Here is a 24079-nt window from a genome sequence, read left to right as displayed (position 1 = left end):
ACACACATCCTTTTCTCTTAGTGGATATGGAAAATAGTGCTGTGTAAATGTGCTTTGGCTGCACCCCCCTATTCACATAGACGTATTACACACGCACACACAGAACACACACCACATTATTATCCCTTCCTTCCTTTAGGCACTGACACGGCTTTTGCCAGTTCACCAGTCATTTGTTTTCTACCCAGACATGTGAGTGCTGCAGTGCTGCTAACCATTATTGGCTTGGCTAGTATTAGCGTAGAGTATTGCACCTTCCTTAGTTGCACCTGGACAATTACAACCATCATTTTATAGAGGGCGACACTAATGTAGCTGACAAGGAGAGCACAAGCAGTCGGAGGGATGTCATGGGAGAGACTGCTGGTTGGTTTATTATACCTATTAAGATAGTTAAATCCTATATCTATAGTCAAATATCTGGATTACACAAGGTTAAACATGGATAACACAAGTCTGATTAGCTCCACACTTAACCTTCCTTTTATACGATTTCTTTGCTATTCAGGTGTTAAAAGACACTGATTGAGTCTTTTGAATCCTGTTGTAATCATGTTGATTTGTCCCCGACAATAACAATCCTTCTCTGGCTTAGCCGTGGTAAAAAAGAAGAAGCTTATTCTGAGCTTTTGGAACCGTGAGTTAATCAATTTTGTGTGAAAAAATGTGTGTTATCTACATATAACTGTTCCATCGCTAAAATTGATGTGAATGCAGATGAGTTCAGCTGAGCTAAATTATATGCTGTACACTCAGAATGTATTACAAAGAAACACTCGGGGAACATGCTGTGATATGTACAGGAGACAGATCTGCTAGGTTCCACGAAAGGGCAGGAGTGTGTCTGTATGCATGTGTGTTTGTGTGCAGAGTCAGAAAGGGTGAAAATGAGCGAGTGACAGGACAAAAACACGAGAACGAGCAGCCTAGCAGTCCTAAAGAAGCTTATACTGAACAGAAGGGAATATAGAATGATGAACATCCAGCCGGCTCTTTTCACACCGAGGAAATTGCGTTTGGGAATATTGAGCTGGCTGCTATGATGAAGTACACAACTCCTCCTCCACACACGCACGCAAACATGCACGTTTGTATAGTAGCACATATTAGCAAGGCAGAAAAGATCATATTTACAAAGCTGCACACAACAAATCACATGCACAGGATCTCATTTTGTCTGTATGCATGGGTTAGATGATCACTCCCTACTATTGAAAGAGCGGAAATGAGAATCGGTGCAAACAGGGAGAGAGGGAGAGAAAAGAAGGAGGAAAAAAGCAGCGAGAGAAGAGGAAGTGGCAGAGTAAAATAGACAAAATACAGGAGCGAGGAATAAATGAGTGAATGATAAAGGGAAAGAATGAAAAAGCAGACACACAGAAAAAAAGAGAGAGAGAGAGAGAGAGGTTGTTAATGAGAGGCAGACATCCTCTACTTGCACTGTGGTTGTTATTTTAAAGGCTGTTGCTGATGCGGCCATAATTCATTCCAGCGTGAAAGAACACATCAGGATTATATTCCAGAAAAAAAAGAGGCAATGATCAGTTTAGAGCATTTGGAGTCAACAGGTTCCTTACAAATGGCGAGCGGACAGACCATTAACCAGGGCTGCTGACTCCATCAAAATGAGTGACAAATGACAAGCTAAGCAGCTATCACATTAGTGGAGAACAGCAAGGCTGCATTGTGTGGGGCTGTGGGTCCTGGAGGCGGGTGCATAAACCCTGAGAATGTGAAATGAAAAGCACTGAGAGGTAATTTGTCCAAAACATAGACTTTCTATTGAGGTTATACCTGTGTGCAAGCCTCATACATCAGTGCATCTGGGTAGAGATGTATACACACATTATCTTTCAGTAAGATGTTGGGCAGCGGTGGATATTCATACACTTTGCGTGTCCACACACTCACACACACACACACACACACACACACACACACACACACACACACACACACACACACACACTCACACGCACACACACATACAAAGAGGGCTGTCAGTTACATACTCGCATGACTGCAATTACTTCTAGACGCGGAGCAACAAAGGCAGACGGCGAAAATCAGTGCGTCACACACATTCAGATACTCATGCTCACGTACACGCACGCTCGCGCGAACACACATGGGTCATGGAGAAGCGGCTGTCACTGTGATTGGTTCCTGCTGCCGAGGGCAAACCCACAATAGCCAATTATCTGTCATTATACACCACAGCAGCTCTCGCGGTCTGGATGCCTCTGCATGTGTGTGTCATAGTGGGAGACATTGGCAAATTGCTGGTTATATATTTCAGCATACTGAAAGAAAAGAGGAGAATTGTGGAGGAGGCGGAGGAGGAGGAGGTGAGAGGGGAGAGTTTTGAGGAGGCCGAGCAATAATATGCAGAGTGAATATAGAAGGAAGGGAAACGAGAGATTGATGATTATATTTGACAGTTGTAGAGAAGATGGGATCACGGGGAGCCACAGACCTCCAGTGAGCTGCGTGCTGATGACAGATGTTTGGTGACCAAGACATGCCTGATGCAGCGGGGCCGAAGCGTAGACGGCCACAGATTGCGCCGCTCTGTCAGCGTGTGCCTGGCACTCCATCATGTATGAGCAGTGTGTGTCCGAGCTGTTTCCAGATTTTGAAACATTACATGACAACGTCCAACATCACAGTATCAGTTAGTATTTTATCTCCAAAAACACACAGCAGGGCCCATGTACTGCAATATATCTGCTGCAAATTCAAAGCGGTGCATTGCTGTCAACGACTGGAAAATTTGTTCAAATTAACAAGGTGGGTGCTGTTCCCTCTTATTTTCTCTTGATGTGGGCGTGTGTGTGTGTGTTCACCACATTGAGCTTTTACAATATGGGTTACGGTTAGTTAGGATGTCTTCTAGACATTATGGATGCTAGGCTGACCACAGTGATGGCAGAAAGCTCCTATGAAAATTAGAGGTAGATATTTGAGTATTCTTCAGTCAGAGCTGTAGATTAAATTTGTTTTTGCCAAGCAGCACAGAGAATAGTGAGTAATGAAGAAGGCTCAGTGATGGCAGTCAACTCCTTGTTCCTCTCTTTCTTTTCTTTAATCTACTGACATCAAATGTAAATGCGTTGATTTGACTACAGTTTACAGAACTTCACCTCAGTCACAATACCCGCATTTTATCAATTTAGCATTTCAAAGTTCGATCAGACTTTTATTATCCACTCAATGCTATTTCTTTTGTGCAGTGTCATTTAGTCAAAAAGTGTTTTGGTGTTAAAAGGGTCAGTTCATCCGAATCATTCTGTCCAGGTTTTGAATGATCCATCTCTGAGGTTTCTGTAGCCACCGTGATACAATGTTAGATGAATGGGATTTTGTACGTGGTGTAAAAAAGCATTCAGAGATTACATTTGAAAGACTTTACAGCGATGATTCATTGCAGAAATATTGTGCCAGCTACTGAGGATAACCTGCAGACCTTCCTGTGAATAGGTGTTATTTAAACTGCCAAAGAAATAGTCTCAATGAAAACAGTTATTGTGGATTACCACTGTGGAGTAAGTGGGACACAAGAATGCCAAGTTTCTGTTGGATACCTCAAATCCACGGCACATAAAACTGAAAATATGTGCTTATGTCTCGATACCACTAGTGGTAAATAAGAAAATATATTTTTATTCAGGTGAGCTGTACCTTTACTACATAAACGAGGTTACAAAGTAGATAACATTGCCCCCTATAGAACATTTAAATTCATGAACATGACATTTTTTTTATGATCCAGACAAGAAATCTCTGTAACTTTCAGTTTCCGCCATTGAAGTTGAATAATTGATTGCTAAAGCGTCTTTGCTGCCCTATTGAGCTGTCGTCCTATTTAAGCTTGAATAGTGCTCAATCATGACGCATGAACCTAAGTCATCATTCCATCCACCTCAGGATAAATCCATCTTACTCTACACATCCAGCATGTGTGTGTGTGTGCGCGTGTGTGTGTGTGTGTGTGTGTGTGTGTGTGTGTGTGTGTGTGTGTGTGTGTGTGTGTGTGTGTTTATGAAGTACAACACTGATCTGTCTCTGCCTGTTTTACAGCTATGCTTCCATAATCCCCATCTTAATCCACTGCCTCTATGTGTATCCGTATGTGCGTGCGCGTGTTTGTGTGTGTGTGTGTGTGTGTGTGTGTGTGAGAGAGTTTTCTCTTCATGTCTGTGTATGTGAGACATGGTATTTAAGCTTTTGGCTTTCAGAGGTCCTCTCTTTCCCACGCCTTCCACACTATATGTAATACCATAGATAGCCCCTCCAGTCATCCACTTTTCTCCATTGAACCACTCAACACAATGGCCTGGACAGAATCACTATGCACTCCGCTGTCAATATCTCCATTACCATTTCCGTCGACAGAATAAATACTGATTGGTTGGTTGAACGGTTATGGGTAATATTACCTTTAAATGAGCTGATGAAATGTGTTCTGCGATGGGAGAAAGGGCAGAGAGTGGTTGAGATGGAGAGAGGTGATTATGTCAGTGCAACTAAAGGATAAAAGAGCAGAACAGAAAATCTAAATTACTTTCCTCACAATCGTCCTTTCCTTTTTCTTCGCCATGTTTCAATGTGGGAATGCTTTATTATTTATCAATTTAAGGATGTTTGACAAGCTGTAAGCTTAGAATTAAGAGCTAAAATAGCCAATTTATGACAATACAACAATAATATCCCTAACTAAACACACTTTGGCTTAATTGTCTAAATGTTCCTCTTTAAATACACTTCTTCTAAGTAGAGCGTTTATCTTATATTTAATTTGGTTGTTTTTTTAACAAAGAGCTGTGGTTCCCAAGATGGGGGTTGGGACCCTAGAAAGGGTCATAAAATAAACACAAGGGGTCACCAGATGTTTAAAAGGAAGGATAGGAAAGTTCTGCTGCTTTAGTTCTTTCAGACTTTCCTCTAGTCCTTTGTGTATTGTGAATTGCTTCATAATTATTCCTCTTGAGGCCTCTAAAAAATATTAAAGAAAAGAAAAGAAAAGGAAACTCTGTTGTTAAACTGGAAGACATATGTTGTTCATGACAAAGGGTCATGAGAGTCTGCCTTTTTTAAGTATATTTTTGGGCCATTTTTGGGACAGTAAAGAGAAATTGGAAATGAGTGGAAAGAGACATGCAACAGAGTTCCACAGCTGGACTTGGACCACAGAATTACATGGTCAGTGGCTTGAACCCCAAGCTCACCACGATGCACCATTGAGCCTGTTTCAACAACACAGTACTTGTGATGTGGTTATACCAATAGAGCAGATTCATCGTAACATTGAAGAGACGAGAAACACATAGAAAGGTATGCCAGGAAAGAAAGAAAGAAAGAAAGAAAGAGATTATATAGGATTGATTTGTTCTGCTAGGTGTTAAAGAATGGCGCTTGATGATGAATAAAGAGAGAAGTAAGAGGTTGATGAGTGAGACCCTCAGCAATGATAATCCCATTAGCACTGTACCGCATGTTAAGCTCTCCACTAATGACTGATGTGTGTGTATGTGTGCATACATGTCACATGTGTAAGCGCGAACAGTGTGTGTGTGGCTGAGTCCTGCTCGGGCCATCCTAATTATCAGACGTGACTCACGTGAGGGTAATTACAGCATCTGAGACAGTGGGAACAAGGCTACGAATGACCCAGAGTCTACTGGCTAATGAAGTGATAACACACACACACACACACACACACACACACACACACACACACACACACACACACACACACACACACACACACACACACACACACACTCTCTCTTTCTCGCTATGGCTCGCTATCACCTCACACAGAGAAAGGGACAGAGCAGGGGAGAGAAAGAGACGGTAAAAAAGACAGAGACGGGAACAATGTTTCCCTCAGACTACATTAGAGAGAGTAGAGAGATTTGGGAGGAGCTGTCAAGAGACGCTCTGTCAGGCGGCTTCAAGCTCAGCCCTCTTCCTAGTATGAACTAATCTGGCTGCTCTCTGTTCTCTGTCATATCTGGCCACAGCTCCACAGCACTGTGGTCTGCTTCCACAGGCTCGGATTAAGGCTCGTCTATCCGAGACTAAATTCTCTATTGAAGAATCATCTAGGTGTAATCCCTGTGTGAAGTCAGCCCTGTATGGTACAGCGCATTATATCTCACACCATGACTGTTATACACAGCAGGCTGCACACTCAGGAGATACAGGACGCCAAGAGGACAGTCTGCTGTGTACTGGCAGCAGAGCCTCAGGGTGGAATTTGTTCATTTGTTACGTAAAATGAGATTGGTTCACTTAAGGTGGGATGTTTTTCACCTCAAAGATTAAAATATTAAAATTTTAATACACTCTGTCACGTATTTCTTTTATAATCCTGTCTCCTAGTTTTTCATATTTGCATTAACATTTAACATTTTGCATTTTCTATTTGAAATCTTTCTTCTGTTGAATTCTCAGGAAAAAAGAAAATAGATGACAAAAGTATAGCCTTCCCATACGCACGCACGCACGCACGCACGCACGCACGCACGCACGCACGCTAAAAAACTATATGTATGAAAATACGTAGACATATCCAAAACAATGCAAAAACTGATGTTAACAACAAACTCTTTATAAAAACAACATGCCCCTCAGAGAGCAGAATATACCAGCTAAAGTAGTAACCAGGTGTCTTATTGTTTTGTTGTAAAGATAGGGGAGTTTCCTAGTGTTTACCAATGGTTACAGGTGTCCATATTAGTAGGGAGGCATGGATCTGAGATGCCAGATCGCTATTGGTGCAGATACTGACCTTATTAAAAAGATCATGATGCGATGATCCACATTTAACACAGTCTCCTCATCAATGTCATGACAGAATTATTTGTTTTCACTATCAGCTACACTCACTCAGTCACAGTGGGCTGCCAACTCAGTTTTTAGTGTCACAGCAATCCCTGAGCTAATGTTGTCTTACATAATACATATTCAAAGGAGTTCCACAGAGTGAGGAATGCATACTTTAACTTTGTGAAAAGAGAGCACTGGCATTAGATCAGTTTTCTACATTTGCAGATAACCCGAGTTGACGTATATTCGGAATCAAGAGAGAACAAGTTGACATTGTTTTTCAGACGACTGCACAAACAAGCAAAAGTGACTTCCAACCTTGACCTTAAAACTGAGCTTTTTAAGGCCTAAGTATGTAGAAGTATGTGGTACTTAACAAAAGGTAGTTAATCATCTCGGGAGCCCTCAGGTTTATCGGGCAATCCCTTGTGATGGTTTTGACCCTCAGGCTGATGAGCACTTTCACACAGGCAAACTGAACTTGAGCCTTGTTCTTGAAGCTGCCTGGTGCTTGAAAGCACACCGTTTTACTGTCCCTGTGCTCACAAAGGCAGAGGGCATTTCTGTTGCTTGTACCATTTTGTACAAAAAGGTCTATTGACGCGATAATTTAAGTGATAAGAGATACGAAGTGCTCAACTCGCGGTGCTGGTCTGTGAGGCAGAGCAGGTTACCACCCTCCAGCCATCACACAATCCCTGCTACGCAGACCGAACGTGTCCCTGTGTATGTTTACATGATTGACTGTGTGTTTGAGTGAGTTATCTTGATCAAATTCCAAATTACACAGACGAGTGTTTCTTCAATGCTGTGCTCTTTGTAGAAATACACAAACAAACAGACATAAACGTCAACCACATGGAAATAGAAACACGCACGCACACAGGCCGGAGGCACCAGACACTTAATTTGCTATTCCACCCCCTCTCCTTGTCCCCGGCACCCTCATATTCCTCTCTGGCCTCCCCAACATTCAACCCACAGTCACTATAGCAACCTCACACAGAGCTACTGGCAGCCAGAGAGCTAACCATGTCGTTACAACATCTGTCAGAAAACAGAGATACACACACCCTCAAACGTTTATACAACTACTTATACATCCAAGCAGCACTTGGACTCAGCTGTCCATGCATCCCCGCAAACAGATAGGAAGGCATTCCTCTTTGCACACGCTCACAGGCACATATGCCCATTGACACAAACACACTTACAAACTTGCATTCAATAAGGTCAAGTTAAATACAAGTTTCTTACCTTTGCTCATGGTTCATCCTGGAATATGAAGTTTAAAAGTGGGAGCTGAAATAGGACAATACAAGATTTATCACGTGAGTTCTTCATCTATCAACAGAAATATACCATATTGATTATTGAAAAAAATAAATCTTGGCCAGGAATGACCATTTGCTTGGCAACCTGTCTTGGATGATACAGAGAGATAAATAACGGGAGGCCTACATGAGGATTTTGCTGGTAGAATGGGGTCAATCAGGTCTGCTAGAGAAACATGCCTGCTGGGTATGTTGCTCTGCTGCCACCTGTATACCAGACCTGGTACTCCACCTACACAAAGTAAGTCTAAGGACAGTGACCTGAGAACATCATCCAAATCAAACTTTTTAAAGTGGGAAAACAGGACCTAAGAAAAGGGTTGTAGTTGAGTTATGCAAACAAAGTTATTGTTGCACTAGATAGTCGTAAACCTGCAGCGTTTCACATGCTGTCTGATTCAAAATCAATCCCCTCGATAACATCTCACTTCCTTCCGTGTACAGTACATGCGACTCCCAGTGAAGCGCTCCACTTGCTTCAGTATAGTCTGAGCCTCATATAACAATACTTTCAAAGAGTTTGATGAAATCTATTTGTGTTTTTTTTTTTTGTAAGTCTGCAGAGGCTTGCTATCAAAATGAGTCACACACAAACTCAACACAAAACTCAGCCAGCTTCAGAAAAGGATAGTGCCACTCAGAGCAACACACACAGCCTACGTGCAGCCCCTGCATCTTTTAACAAACCGAAGAGGGTTGAGCAAATGCTTTATATTTAGAATGGTGACGCTATGCGAACTAACATGAGAGAAAAGCTCAGCGATGCGTTGGAGAGCTGCATATTCAATAATGTATCAGAGGCAGCATTTTAAAAACAGCTGGGGATCGCCACTCTGTCTTGTCCTGTCTGCCAGTCTGTCTCTTTGCATGTCTTTCCTTCAGTCTGTCCACTGTGACAGCAGCTGATTTGCCACTCATGTGGAGAGCTGATGTTTAGTTAAACTTTCATCCTATCGACAGTCTCTTCACTCGCTCCTTCTGTCCCTCAGGATGAGTCTCTCTCTGTGCTTTCTTCACTCTCTTTCTCTGAAGCAAGATTCCACCCCTTTCTCTTTCTTTTTGTACTCCCTCTCTCTTTCTCAGTGGACATGGCACATCCTTTTATCAACATAAATCATACACCAATCTGGCCCAGAACAAATCTGCTTTTGACAGCAAAGGAAGGAAGATGTATGTGTGCCCATGTGCTTGTTTGAAGGTCATCATGATACTCAGTACATACCTATTTCAGTACACAGGTCCACTGTGCTGCTCCATACTTGAGGAATGAAAGATTAAGAAATCTCCCCAGAATTCTCCTGCAACAGAGAAGGAGAGAGCAAACAGGGATGAGGAAGGGAAGGGAAGAGGGAACAGTGGGAAAAGGATTAGGAACAGATCCTTAGCCTTTCAGAACTAAATGCTCTTAAAGCCAACTCTGGGTTTCAACTAAGTGTCCCTGTGTGTGTGTGTCTTCTGCTTGCACTTGTCTTTGTATTTGTGTGTCTGTGTAATTATGTGGAATAATTGGAAGCGTTGATCTGAACACTATGACATAAACACAATTAATGTGCAATAATCGTTCCAAAAAGCATTCCAGGTCAAATGGACAACTTTTATAATGGGGGCTTTTAAGGCTTCCACGCCAGCTACTTACAAGCCGTACGGGCTGTGAGGGGATGAGGGGCTGAAAAGCCGGAGAGGGAAAAGTATACAGCACCTCAGTACGATAAGTACACACTCTTCACACAGATCAAAGGGGTTGCATTAGGACACATGTGTGAATACTAGCACAGAGGCGTGTAAAACGTAAGCAAAGAGAGAACGTACACATATTCTCTCTCTCTCTCACACACACACACCACACACACGCACACACACACTCACACGCACACGCACACACACACACACACACACACACACACACACACACACACACACACACACAGACACACACAATCCATCCTCTGTTGAACTTTGAGGCCTTTGACAAATAACCTTCTGCAGTAGTGCTTTGAATCAGCCACTGCAGAACTTACAGTATGTAAGTGTTTGTACATAATATAAATATCCAATCTGAGCAGTTTTAATCCGATTCTTCTTTGTAAACCCTCATTTAGAGTATAACACACTTTGAATCTGGCTGTGACAAGTTACAGGCATGACATTTTTCAGCATAAATAACAAGAATGAGATTACAGCATGTGTACCGTAGAGACGATGTAAAGAGTGGTTCTGGAGCAAAATGTCATGACAAAGAGTCACCACTAGTCTGTGCTGTTACACCACTCCTGTGTTTGTGCTGCTGACCGACATACTGAATAAGGGTAGAGACGATGATGACAGAATACATTAACTGAAGGATCTGATGATGTGAACATCATGAGTTGTTTAATTACAAATGAAAACTAGGACATATGTCATTACTGTTACAACGCCTGGCCTCTTAACACCCTGTCGTTTTCAGGTCATAATGGCTCACATCTGACATAATCTCACACAATGTAATCAGAAGCCTTTAGAATCATTTGCGTCCGACACATCAGATATATGTCAGTGCTACCATAGCTTGCATATATGCACACTGTGGCGAATGTGTGTGTCTCATGCGCATCATGTGTGAAAAACTAGTTCACACTTATTTGCAGTCGATGTCACATTCCTCCATAGATTCCTCTCCACTTGCACCATGTTTTCCTCTGTAACAATCTGACTAAGGCTGGTGAAATCAGTTGGGTGCGGGATTATTATAAGCATCAGTTACCCTCTATTGCGGGCGCCAGTTTTTCTCTCAATCATGTTGTTTTCCTGTTGGGTTTCAGTGCTCCCTGGTTGGAAACCACCTTGTTAGTGAGAATGTGCTTCACCTGTTCTGGCCCAGCAGAAGTAATTAAAGCCCCGGCAGCCTCGGCAGAGGAAGAGTTTGGAAACTAGATCATTTGGAAAGCTCATGTTGGTGCAAGCAATTTCAGCTTACAGGTCTTGCACAATAAGCTAGGACAAGTTATGTTTGTCCTATTTTCAGTGGACACGACATTACTGTAGTCTTCCCCAAGTTTTGTGTGGTAAAGTGGCACCCATGGTGAAAGTCTGCCTGCAAACCCTTTTAGTTGCTTTGGATCTCTGTGAGGACTCCCATGGGAGCCCTTCAGAGCAGCCTTTGAATCCTTTTCATGTTGATGGCTGAAGTGACTATTCAGTGAGAGTCAAAATGTTGAGTAATTTGAAGGGAATTCAACTCCAGCTGCTCCGTCTGGACATCACCTTAAAGGTTGCTGCCAGTGGCGGAAATGATTCAGGGCAAAGCGGCATATTATTTAGGTCACTAAAGTGCTTTCACATCCCCTTTTCCCTCCATGAACCAAACTATTTCTGCACTGATCTGCACAGCAATGGCCTAGATAATTTTTTGATGTCTAACCCTAACCAGGGCAGCTCAGTGGAACTCGGTTTACTTTGGTTTGGCTTCACTCAGCATGTGTGAAACACTCTTCTTAGGTTCCTGTCAACTGGACTCAACATCAAGGCAAGTGTGTAAGCAGGGCAGCAGACTGGGCATCAGAAGGCCATCTCTTAAGCCCTACTTTAAATGTAGTGTCACAGTAGGGTTATGCATAACACTGACATGATTACCTACACACTTTATCTCTAGACACAACCCTCTTCAAGCTGCACCATCACTTTTTACAGTGGCAGTTAAGTGTGAAGTGTCTCAAGATCATATGCTCAGAAGTAGAGCAATTTTATAGAGAAAATATATTTTGTAACTTTGTAAACATGTTTACTCTTTCGAGGTGTGTATGCAGCAGCGATCAAAGTTTGCTCAGAATGTTATGGAGGTTATTGCAGGTCAAGTTGGCAGCAGGGACCCTCAGAGCGTCATGACACAGTTTTGCGTAAACAGTTTGAACTTGTTTACAACTTGTGCATGTGTGTGTGTGTCTGACGTTTAGGAGTTTTCACATGGGATATGCATCTAGTTAGCCCCCGCAAGGATGATGAAGCATTTTGAGAGGATACACAATGCAAAAATGCATTATTCAACAGAGCCTTAAAAAGCTGCTCTTGAACCTTGTAAAATAAAAAATAAAAAACAGCTGCCTTTAGTGGAATAAGGATGATTGAACAACAGTATTGATCTGTTCTGTATGCTCATCCACCAACCTGTATATGTGATGAGAAATTAACAGCGAGCTAGAGAAGAGACACACACACACACTACATATAAACATTATGTAGGTACAGAAAATCTGTCAAGTTAGATTATAATGCTCCAGTGTGCATTTATGTCTTGATTTAACAAACCAAATGGGGACCCGGTCATACGCCTTCTCCAGATCCACAAAACACATGTAGACTGGATGGGCGTACTCCCAGGCCCCCTCCAGGATCCTTGCAAGAGTAAAGAGTTGGTCTGTTGTTCCACGACCAGGACGGAATCCGCATTGTTCCTCTTCAATTAGAGGTTCGACTACCGGCCGAACCCTCCTTTCCAGTACCTTGGAGTAGACTTTACCAGGGAGGCTGAGAAGTGTGATACCCCTGTAGTTGGCACACACTCTCTGGTCCCCCTTTTTAAATAGGGGAACCACCACCCCGGTCTGCCAACCCCTAGGCACTGTCCCAGACTTCCACGCAATGTTGACGAGGCGTGTCAATCAAGACAGCCCCTCAACACCCAAAGCCTTCAGCATTTCTGGACAGATCACGATACAGAATTTAAAGCATCACACTATCAGCAATGGAAACAAAAATACTTTGCTAGGTGTTGCTTTTGTTAACAAACCCACAGAAAATGATCGCCAAACTGCAGTTCTCCTTAGCTTTATGGAGCATTTTATTGTCCTCCTGCTCATTGCTATGGTTTCAAAGCCAAATAACACACATCCTTGACTTTATCAACCTTGTGTCCAGCAGCAGGCAACTTTTCAGATTTATTTAGAAAAAGCCACAGAACACTACGTGCTCTGCACAAAATGGCAGGGGGGCAAAGAAACTAGCTGGTGAATGAAGCGGTGCATTAGCGCAGTGACCAAAACACAGCTAAATGGAAAGTGGATATCAACTATATTATGAACTATGTATGGTGATAATGTCAATCTCGTGTCCACAAGTGGCCAAAAAACAATAATGAATGCATTCCCACGTTTCAAATGTTGGAACAACATTACAAGCAGTCCAATGATTCAGTATTGCAAGTTGGACAACTTTGGAAGAGACAGATTGAAAAGAGAACGGTCGAACTTGATGCAGCAGTGGGAGAGACATCTTGACTTTTAATCCCTAGTATGGGTCAAGCTCCGTCGTAAACTCCCAATAATGCAAAGATTGCATCTTTTTGTTAGACGCTCGATGCCTGACAGACGCCTACGTCCTTCAAACTTTACATCCCCAGGCGTCAAAACTTACATACTTTGTAGTCTCCCAGTCCAAGACGAGATAACCCTGTCGACATCACTAGGGTTTTTTTCTCAGAAGTTTCAACACCACAGAAGACATTGTACAAAAGTGTTTTCGGCTAAGTAGTACTTAAGGCTAGTAAACTGACCTTCATGTGTAATATTGTTGGAATGTCCCTGAAGTTTCAAGGTCTTTCTGTAAATCACATTAACGATCGTATGGATGTAATGTCTTGTGTGCCAAACCACTTCATACTGCTACTACTTCTCCACAACAGCACAGAGAAGGAGGTTAGAATTTAAGGAAGCTATTCTCTTCATGCTTACTGGAAGGCAGAAATGCTGCAGCAGAGGGTGGCTGCACGCAATCTACAACACAGCAAATTTCATGTAATGGCAGTGTGATGACGGCGCTTACACAAAGGGCACAAGCAGCCCTGCTGTGAAACGGTGTCATGTCTTTGTTAAATAATACTATATTTTCCAATTCCCTATAACACTACAAAGGCGAGAAAATCACGATGACTGTTCTCTTGAGCAGCAGATGCTTTTGTGTGCTTGGGGTGGCCCTGCAGTCATGGATATATGGTGACAATTCTGAATTATCATTTGGTAGGTGCAACAAATTACTCAGTGCTGTCCTACTTTTAAAGACATATTAGACGCTACTGTGCTCGGGGCCAAGAGAACAGATGACGGAGAGAGCGAAAGAAGTGAAAGAAAGTGTCTACAACACAGAGGGGAAGCAAGAAAAATGAACGGGTGTTATGGGGTGAAGAAGAGAGAAGGGAAATGAGGAGAATTATAGCAAATGAGAAAGGGCAAATGAGATATAAGAGGGAGGAAGGGCTTCTAAAGTGGAGAAACTCTGAGAGACTTTTGCCCCTGTTCCATCTGCTCAGCTATCATCTGTGAAAGACAAAATTACACAGTATATCTAATTCTCTTGCACAGTTAACATTAAATTCTCTCAGCGCTAACATCCTTATTCTTTCACTGGCAGAGACAATGCGTTTCCGCTTTCTCACTAAGAACCTCCAAAAATCGGGATAAGAAACACCTGACTTTGTCTTCTGCAAGGCGAGCGAGACTGAGCTTTAATATAGGCAGAATAAATAGAGAAAGGTGGCTGACTGTCACAGAGGTGGCGGTGGGTGAGACCAGCATGACCTGACACCTGCTTATTTCTTGCTTTTGACGAGGTCACGGATGTTAGGCTGATATTGGAATCCCACGAGTGCAGAATGGGAATGCTGGAGCAGAATTAGAATGGCCACAGAACGACACGCAACGGGTTTCCTAATGAAGCCTCTCAGTCCCTCTGCCAAAGTGACCCATTTTCTCTCTCTCTCTTCCCCCCCCCCTCGCTGATATAGCTGCCCCAAATTCTTCACAGGGAAAGAATATGCATAAATTTAATTAAAATGGCTAACATTATTGGAATAGATTCTTATATCCCCTTTCTCCTAACCATTAGTCCTTGGGTTTGCTTAGACTCCAGCGGGTGAAGGAGTCTGATGGGGTCAGTCTTCACTCTCAAGAGAAAATGTCACCATGGAGATGGTAAATTACAACAACACAAATGAACTTTTACTTTAAAAGGACACGATGGGATTGAAAATATGTTTTAACTGTGTGTGTGTGTGTGTGTGTGTGTGTGTGTGTGTGTGTGTGTGTGTGTGTGTGTGTGTGTGTGTGTGTGGTATCAAGACAATTACTAAGACAAGTACTAAAGTACCAATCCTCTCTAAGTTTTTGACTAACAAAGATTTCCTGGTGGCTTTTCTGAGAAACTGGAAGACCATTAGGACTCCCCCATTTCTGTTTAAATGTTAAATGTTTCAAAAAAGCTCACCAGACTTCTTTGATTTGATTGTTTCGACATAATGGCACTATTTTAGAAAAATTAAAAGGAGTTGGGAAGGTTTATGAGGTACAAATGTGGGGACCGGTCCAAATTGCAAACCCTTGCAAGATAGCAGGGGATTTTGTTAAATATCTTGCAATTACAAAATTCCCTGGAGCGACTGATTATACAGCACTCAGACACCCACTATAAGTGTACAAGGTTGTTCGCTGAACAGAAGATGATCTGTTTCCGTGCTTGGAGTCTTTGCAGAGCTGCTTCTGAATATAAATCTGATCTTGGACTGGTGGTGTGAGCTAAGAATGTATATCAACTTATGACATCTGGTTCACATGCTCGTTTTTTAGTTGTTGCCTTTTCCTTGCATTAAACTTTCTTTTCTTCACCACAAGTTTCAGAGATGTGATTACTTTTTTTTGTAATTAGTACTGTAAGGGATTCGGTAATTACAATACAATTACTAATCACAGTAAGTTGGCCTTTTTGCGGTAGTTTGATGGAGGGTTGATATCAGTTTGCTCTCTCTGCATTCATCAAACAGACAGTACTGTAAAGTATATGTTAGCTTGGCGCAGGGGCTAGAGGTGTTGGGAGGAATAAGACTGAATAATTTCACAGTTGTCTTGTTCACATATTCATATTGTGTGTTCTTAGTTTTCTTGCTAACGTCTACATTTAAGAGTCGCCTGGTTTTGTTCTGAGTTGGAGGAGAACATTAAGCTAGCTGTTGGTCAGTAGTAAATAGTAAATGCAGAGGATGTGATGTTTGGCTATGGATGCTTTTAAAACTGTTGAAAGTCTTCTTTGACGGAGCTGGGCTGAGTAATGAAAGTAATATGAAAACGTGTAAGTAATTACTTTTGTGGTTGAGTATTTAGTAAAGTAATGTGATTACTTATTTTGTGCAGTTCCTTACTTATAATCTTAGAATTTAAATATCTTCTACAATCTGATACTTTGCTGTAAGCGGTTGTTTTTTTCTGCACTGATATCATTCTCTCTTCACACCAGGAAGCAGGAGCAGATCTCTCCTGTCATCACTCCTGTAGCTGTATGAATGTGCATGTGTGTGTGCGTGTGTGTGCGTATTTGTTTCTTCCCAAGCATCTGCCATCATCCTGCCGCTGAAAAACGAGGTGCATATAAGTCATCCAGTGAGAGGTAGTCACTAATAGGATAGAGGCTGCTTCACAGGAATGAGCTATGGCCTTATTACCCACCTCACTTCCTTGTAGCCGGTGTCCTCCCATAAAAGCCCAACAACACTGTTCCTATCCTCTCTACTACACATGCTCCATCCATCCATCCATCCATCCACTCATCCACCCATCTATCCATCTATCTATCTATATATCTATCTATCTATCTATCTATCTGTCTGTCTATCTATCTATCTATCTATCTATCTATCTATCTATCTATCTATCTATCTATCTATCTATCTATCTATCTATCTATCTATCTATCTATCTATCTATCTATCTATCTATCTATCTATCTATCTATCAGTCTGTCTGTCTGTCTGTCTGTCTATCCATCCATCCATCCATCCATCCATCCATCCATCCATCCATCCATCCATCCATCCATCCATCCATCTATCTATCTATCTATCTATCTATCTATCTATCTATCTATCTATCTATCTATCTATCTATCCATCTATCTATCTATCCATCCATCCTTCTGCTCCCTCCTCTTTCTCACTTAGCCCCTACCTTTCTTGGGACCTTTCCCCTTTCCCCTCCCCCCAGCCTCTTTACCTCCCCTCCCTCCTTGCCTCCACACTTCTTTTCTCTTTACCACATTCGCTCCTTTGCTCCACAACCCTGTCACCTCCCCTTCCTCATTTCTTTGCCACTTCCTTCTCTCCCCACCTCAAGCACCTGATATCTAAACTGCATTAAAATAGCTTCTCCTGAACCGCTCCTCTCCGCATAGCACCTACCTGATTTACTGAGATCTCTTCTTTCCCCATATCTCCCCCCTCCACCCTCTCTGCTCCAATCCTACCTCAACCTGACCCATCCCTCTCCTTTCTTTTCCTTTCCTTTCCTTTCCTCTCCATACTCTTCTAAACTTTCATCATATGCCTCTCCGCTTGATCTATTAATCTCTCTCTGTTCTCGCTCAGTCCTCCTTATCCCCTTGGCTCCTTTCCTCCTTTGCTCCCTCCCTCCCTTCTTCTTACCCCATTTTCCCCACCTCTCTCAGCCTCAGCACCTGCTTCTGAAGCTGTCTAGACTGGCAATAAAATGAGGATGGAGAGAGGGAGGAGGTGGATAGGTGAAAAAATAGGAGAAAAAAGACACACTGAGGAGAGTGGGAGTAAAAGAAGGAGATAGGAGTGTTTGAGGAGAAAGATAAAGTGGATAGAAGAGTTGAGTGGATGACATGAAAAAGTGTAGAGATATTGTTAGAGAGTTCGTGATCTGAAGTGGAGTTGCTCGTTTTTAAAAGAAAAGAAATCCCACTACTTCCTAATGGTTCCTTTTTAGTTGTCAGTTTCATTTTTTTCCCGCACATGGTTTCAGAGCACAACAGCAATCACTTTCTGTGGTTCACTGCTTCACACCGACTGAACACCTCTGTCCACTCGTCTGTCATTTCATTTTTGAAATGCGCCCCATTTTCCAATGTGATAAACCTTCTCAATTCACACATTGTATCAAAGTGAAAAAATGTGATCCAAGAGGACTACATCCTTTCTCATTCTTCCTTATGCAAGACGTCATGAATACATTTTGTGGCTTGAGTCCTGTCATATTGTGACTATGGGTGGTGGCAGAGAAGGAAGGAGGGAGACAGGACAAAGTTATTCGAGAAAAAATAAATGAAGTCGATCGAGTGATGGGGCAAACGAGGACGAACAGATGCTAGATTGCATCTTTATATGACAGATACACACACACACACACACACACACACACACACACACACACACACACACACACACACACACACAGTTTGTTTGATGGTCTGTGTGTTTGTGTGGTTCAGAATGTATGAGTATGTGTGCTTGACAGGATGAGGTGTCCTGTCTGTCTGTAACAGGATGTGATAATTAACCTTTTTCCTGCTGAGCGGAGCCATTAAAGTGAAGGCTTTAAATGAGGTTTTAACACGAACACAACACATTACACAACTTAGGTTGTTTAGAGCTGTTGTATACATACAGTGACATTGTGCACTGGACTAGTTAATGCAGTGGTCAATCTGCCTATCCATGTGTATATTTATCTTTGTATCTAACCAGCCATGAATTATTTAAACAAGATGGTCAAAGTGGAGCCAAATTGAACTGCTTTATATACTGTGCAGTTTAAATGAATAGCTGGTTTTCAAACTGTGAAGCCATTAATGTACTTTAAATAATAACAATATCTATATCTGTTTGCTTTGGTACCCAATGTTGTACAACAAGTACCTCATAACTCTACTCAGGTACAATACTTGAGTAAATGTACTTAGTTACCTTCCACCACAGCTAACAAAGATGCACGTGCACAGACAAAGAAACAAACGTTATAGTCTCAAGTGAGAGCCAATGTGGCAGATGGGCCAGCAGTAGAGTAACATATGACTTTGTGCCCCCGAGTGAGTCTCCAGTAGCAGCGGGCCAGCCAAACCTTAGCCACTAATGAGGCTCTACACACAGTCCCACAGAGCCCACTCCAAACACTGGGAACCAGACACACACACACAAGGAGGGAGACAGAGACTAAGATGTAGACGCATGCTCTCACGCACAAACACACACACACACACACACACACACACACACACACACCACACACACACACACACACACACACACACACACACACACACACACACACACTTACACACATTTGCAGACAAGCACATGTATATCAGGGAAACGTTTAAATCTGAAGAACAACCTTGGGCATCAAAGCGAACACTAAGGGGCACATTAACATGCCATGTGTTTGGTAAAACCCTTGGAGCTACAATTGTGGTGCACTTTTATGTCTTAACTTCTTTGGCATCGCTCTCTTCTAATCCTCAGTTCTAAAGTAGGTGTGGGTGACTTGGACTAACTTCAGCGGTAATTACAGTATCACAGCGTTTTCTCAAGACTGATATGTGGCAGTATTTCATATTCAAATGCAGGGTAGAAAGTTTAACAACCTCTTTGAGCCAAATGCTTTTTAATTGTTGTAGCAAACTTATATTATGGTTATTTCATGTTTGTATGTAGAGTTTTACGTGATTATAGCATTTTTTAAATTATTCTGATGGCAACTTTGTGTTTGTAGAAAAAGTGAGACTATTTTTGCTTTTAAGCCATTCCCTATTATCTCTGCCAAGGAGTGTCTTTAGTTTGGTCTGTGTGTCTGTTTGTCAGCAGGAAACCACTGGCCAGATTTCCATGAAACTTGGTGGAAGGGTGCAGCATGGGCCAAACTAGAATCCATAAAACTTTGGAGCTGATTCGAACACGCAAATTATTTTTCACTTTTATTAACATTGCGAGATAAGACATTTGGAGGTCTGCGCTCTCAGAATGCTCTTCTAGTTCTTATAGTCTTTGCGTCTGGGAGTCACCAAAGTCAGAAATATTTAAATGTGATACAAACAGTAGCCTAGGTGCTTCAGTTAAGTGTTTTCAGTTATTCTAACAATAAGAAGTTCTATGGAGCTATGTTGCGGACAATGTGAGGTCATTAAACTATGTACCAAAAACACTAATAAAGAAACAATTGTCCAGCCCTCACAGCTCATGTAACATAATGTAATGTAGTGTGAGAGAAATGCCAATCAAGCACAGTATGCTTCACACCCACTCAGTCCAGGAAGTCAGTGTAAACAGGCACATTAACTCCTTAGACATAGACAAGTCTGATGCAATGAGTTAAATAACTAAAATGGATAAAGAAATGTTAAGTTATATACTTTTCTTCCAATCTCATATTAGTTGGTAAAAACATATATTTTATAATTATTTTTCCTTTACCCCCCAATTAAATGAAAACATGTTTTTAGCAGCAGATTGGAGGTTAAAGACAAACTTTATATTTATTTTTACACTCAAGATTAATTATTGAACTAACAATATTATTTGTTGATGTATGCCGATATGTTTTTGGACTTATCTTTTATAATATGTTGTCAGTTCAGGGGCTCCGTGTATCATGGGATTGTGTAACTTTAATTCACATTTCTGATTTTATTCAAAAATGAACTGTTAACGACGATATTCTATTTGTACAGTCATATGAAAAAACTACAAACATTAAAGTTGAATTACAGTCTGGCTGTATTTTGAGGATCGATGGAGAAAATGATTCACATTAGGGGTTATTAAATGTTTTTCGTAGCATGTCAGATAAAACTGTTGAAACCATTTATAATCAAAATACATTTGGAGATACAAGGTTTTCAACTGATCTGAAAAAGAAAAACACTGACTGCACACTGATGCTCACACTGATGCACTGCAGTCAGATATTACACACACATCCTGCACATCCAAACACAAGGTCAGGCCGAGTTGTATGGCATGTAGCACATTTAATTTTCTTTCGGCAAGTATTGTGAGTCTGCTGATATTATTACAGCGCACCCCAGTCTGAAAGTAATAAGTTTGAGATATACCAAGGCTGAAACCTGTAATCCACAAATAAACAATAACAGTGACATTGCCTTTTAACAACTATAAAGCAGTTGTGTTTGTAGACAGACCCGGCCATGACTAACAGCTTGTGACAGGCAGATTCAGATGCAAGGCAGCGTGGAAGAGGATTTACTGTATAGTTTTACTCTTTGTGTGTACTGCCCATAATTACTACACAGTGCTTATGATATATCTCACTGATTTAAAGCATTTATCAACTAATGTAATAATGTAAATGTATCACACATGCTGTATAATCTCTATATAAAGGGTCCTGTTGGCTAATGATTCAGTTGTGTGCATTTCCGATCATGGATTTACCAGAGAAGTGCAGTAGGAGTGTTACCCAGAGTGTCTCTTTGTTATATTAACACAATGTTATTGTGTTTCAGTGAGCAGGATCCTGAGCCAAATACATTTTGAGGACGCAGATTGTTTCGTGATACACACACTGTGCCAAGTGCTGATGGCATGCTGTGTTTTATGGGTTGAAAATCAGAGGAAGAAAGTACAAGAGAGGGAAAACACGAAATGAGACTCTCTTACCTTAAGAAGCACTTCAACACGTCAAACTGCAAAGAGAAGAAGCAAAAAAAGGGGACAGACAGAGGAGAGAGGGAGGAACGAGAGGGAAAGAGAGAAAAAAGATTGAGATTAGTTTACCATCGGGTGCAGTTGCAGAACAACAGCTTTCTAAGACACTTCACAAGAGAGTGTGTGAAGTAAAACAAAAGAGAATTCAAAGTTCTAAAGTGGATTTCATCTCACAAGCAGGCCTGGTGTGCATTTGTCTGCAATGTATTTCCCTTTTCTTTGCCCACAGAGGTATTACTATCACAATACAGGCCATTAAACTGAAAACCAATCTCTTTAGGGATACCTTTATAAAACAAACTATTCTATGATTGACTAAATTCAGAATGAAATTACCAAGTCACAGATTCAGACTTTCCAAAAATAAAATAAAACATTCTCTGATGGAATAAGTGTGAAATTACAGTAGTCACAGAAACAAAATGACAATGCATGTAAATGACATGAACTCAGTTTAGAGATTCATTTGTGAAAAAGAATCACTAAATTACAACCAGCTTATTAGATCACTAATCTATTTCTCTGAGTAAAAAACGCATGAAATGATCATGATCCTAATTGTTGTACATTTTTAAGTCCAGTGCAAGTGGGCTTTTGACAGCTTTGACTGGGAATGTGGAGTAGAACTACAAGAGGAAGCAAAGTGAAGCACTTTCTGCTGCACTGAATACCATTTGACAGTTGCATCATTTAAAAACAAATCATAAAAGAGGCTGCTCTTGAATCTGCTTTTGAGTGGGCTGTTTCAGAGAGAACTTGCCGAGTTTAAATAAACAAACAAACAAACAAAAAAACGTTCTAGAAATAGCCCTCATGGATTTGGTGAATGTCTGGAACCTGTACAATATTTATTCCTCTCCTCTCTTAACTCTGCGGCTACAGACTTTATCAGACCCCAGTAGAGCAAAGCAGGAAGTGGGGAGATAGTACTAGTTTGTTGGGTGTTGTTCTTCTCCATCTTCCCTTGCCAACCAGTGACCTACTGTACTTCACACTGCTACGCTCTCCTGGCTGCAATACATGCGGCCTTGGAAAGACGATGCAAACACCCTGAAGCTGCCAGTATGCTCATCAGAGGTGCTTGTCGGATGGTCAAATCACTTTTGAAACACCCTCCCCCCCTCATCTCTATTCAGTGTCAGATAAAGGGAGGGGGCTTTTTCAGTTACTTTCCAAAACCGACATTCACACCCACTTCACGCCGTGATTGGCCAGCTTCTGCGCAGGTAAGAATTGAGCCAGGGTTTGAAATCTCTCTATTTTTTTGTATTCTTTACACAACTATTTTTGTCACTTTTCATGCGAACAACCGAGTGCGGCACTACGAATGTATTCCAGGAGAGTGTTTGAAAATGTTATCCGTTATCCACCGCATTCAAAATACATCACATCTCCGCCCTCTGTGTATGACTGGCCTTCCCATGTGGCTGTTCATTCAGAACAACTATTAACACATTTGACTTCAAACACGTCGTACAAACTAGTTATGATCAACCGACGCTTACTCATAAACACACCCATGACACACAATGAGTTCTGTTTGCCTACTTAAAAAAAAAAATCACCTTAAGGGAAATGTTTAATAAAAGAAGGGAAAGAATAAAAGTGCTCCTTAATTAGCAGCTACCTTAAATGCTTTCAGACATATTGTAAAGGTTGAGCTCACTTGAAATACAATGCTCTCTCTACTTTGGTTTCTGAAAAGGTCACCAAAATAGAATCCAGATACCATTTTCTTATTTTACTAGAACTTGAATACAGAATAAATTGTATTTAAAGCTGTAATTACAAGCTCATTTATATCTGGTTTAAATACCAAATACTATGATGCCCCATACACCAAGGTGTAACATTTAAGTAACATTTTTGAACAGGGACAGTAGAGATACAGAGAAGAAACATGGCAAGAGAAAAAGTGGAATAAATGCAATAAAGGTCCATGGCCTGCATTAAACCGGAGACCTTGCAGTCTCAACCATCAGGCCACGAGGACGCACAAGACTTTTATAAGTTTGCTTTTTGGTAGCATTGTAGGGGAAGGAATGAATTCATTTACAGCCTTTCAGTGACCGTTTTAAGTCTCAAGGGCTGTGCATAATTTATGTAGTATTGGTATTTCAGCATGGGGCTTCAGAAAGCATTTTACAACACCAAAGAGATAAAACAGCAGCAACTTCCTCACCTGTCAAAGACAATTTGGTCTTAAGTATAAAGATACTTTGGTAAAACTACTTTGAAAAAAAGGTGCTGACAGAAAACAATGTGTCACAACCACCTTTCATTGTACCATGGAGTTTTTTTGTAATTGTGAGAGAGGCCTAATTTCATTATCATTGACATGATAGTGTATAACGAGATATGCCATGGTAATTATTCTTTAAAATTATCATAAGGGCACATTCAAAATACACAGTTATCTATGGTGTGTGCATGT

At 41.4% G+C, this 24079-nt stretch overlaps 1 protein-coding gene across 13 annotated transcripts in view; it reads right to left on the bottom strand.

The window, feature by feature from the left end:
• ptprdb (protein tyrosine phosphatase receptor type Db) overlaps positions 1-24079 on the bottom strand; it is a 138214-nt gene that overhangs the window by 90254 nt on the left and 23881 nt on the right. For all 13 annotated transcript variants that reach the window (XM_029446150.1, XM_029437531.1, XM_029445326.1 and 10 more), the window contains exons 3-5: positions 21598-21623; positions 9391-9466; positions 8092-8136 (exon numbers count right to left, since the gene is read on the bottom strand). The gene's annotated coding sequence lies outside the window, so the exon portion shown is untranslated. The remainder of the gene's footprint in view (positions 1-8091; positions 8137-9390; positions 9467-21597; positions 21624-24079) is intronic.

Source organism: Cottoperca gobio, chromosome 1, assembly GCF_900634415.1.
Source record: "Cottoperca gobio chromosome 1, fCotGob3.1, whole genome shotgun sequence".
NCBI lineage: Eukaryota > Metazoa > Chordata > Actinopteri > Perciformes > Bovichtidae > Cottoperca > Cottoperca gobio.
Note: the sequence above shows the minus strand (reverse complement) of the source record. Positions and strands in the feature narration are given on the sequence as shown.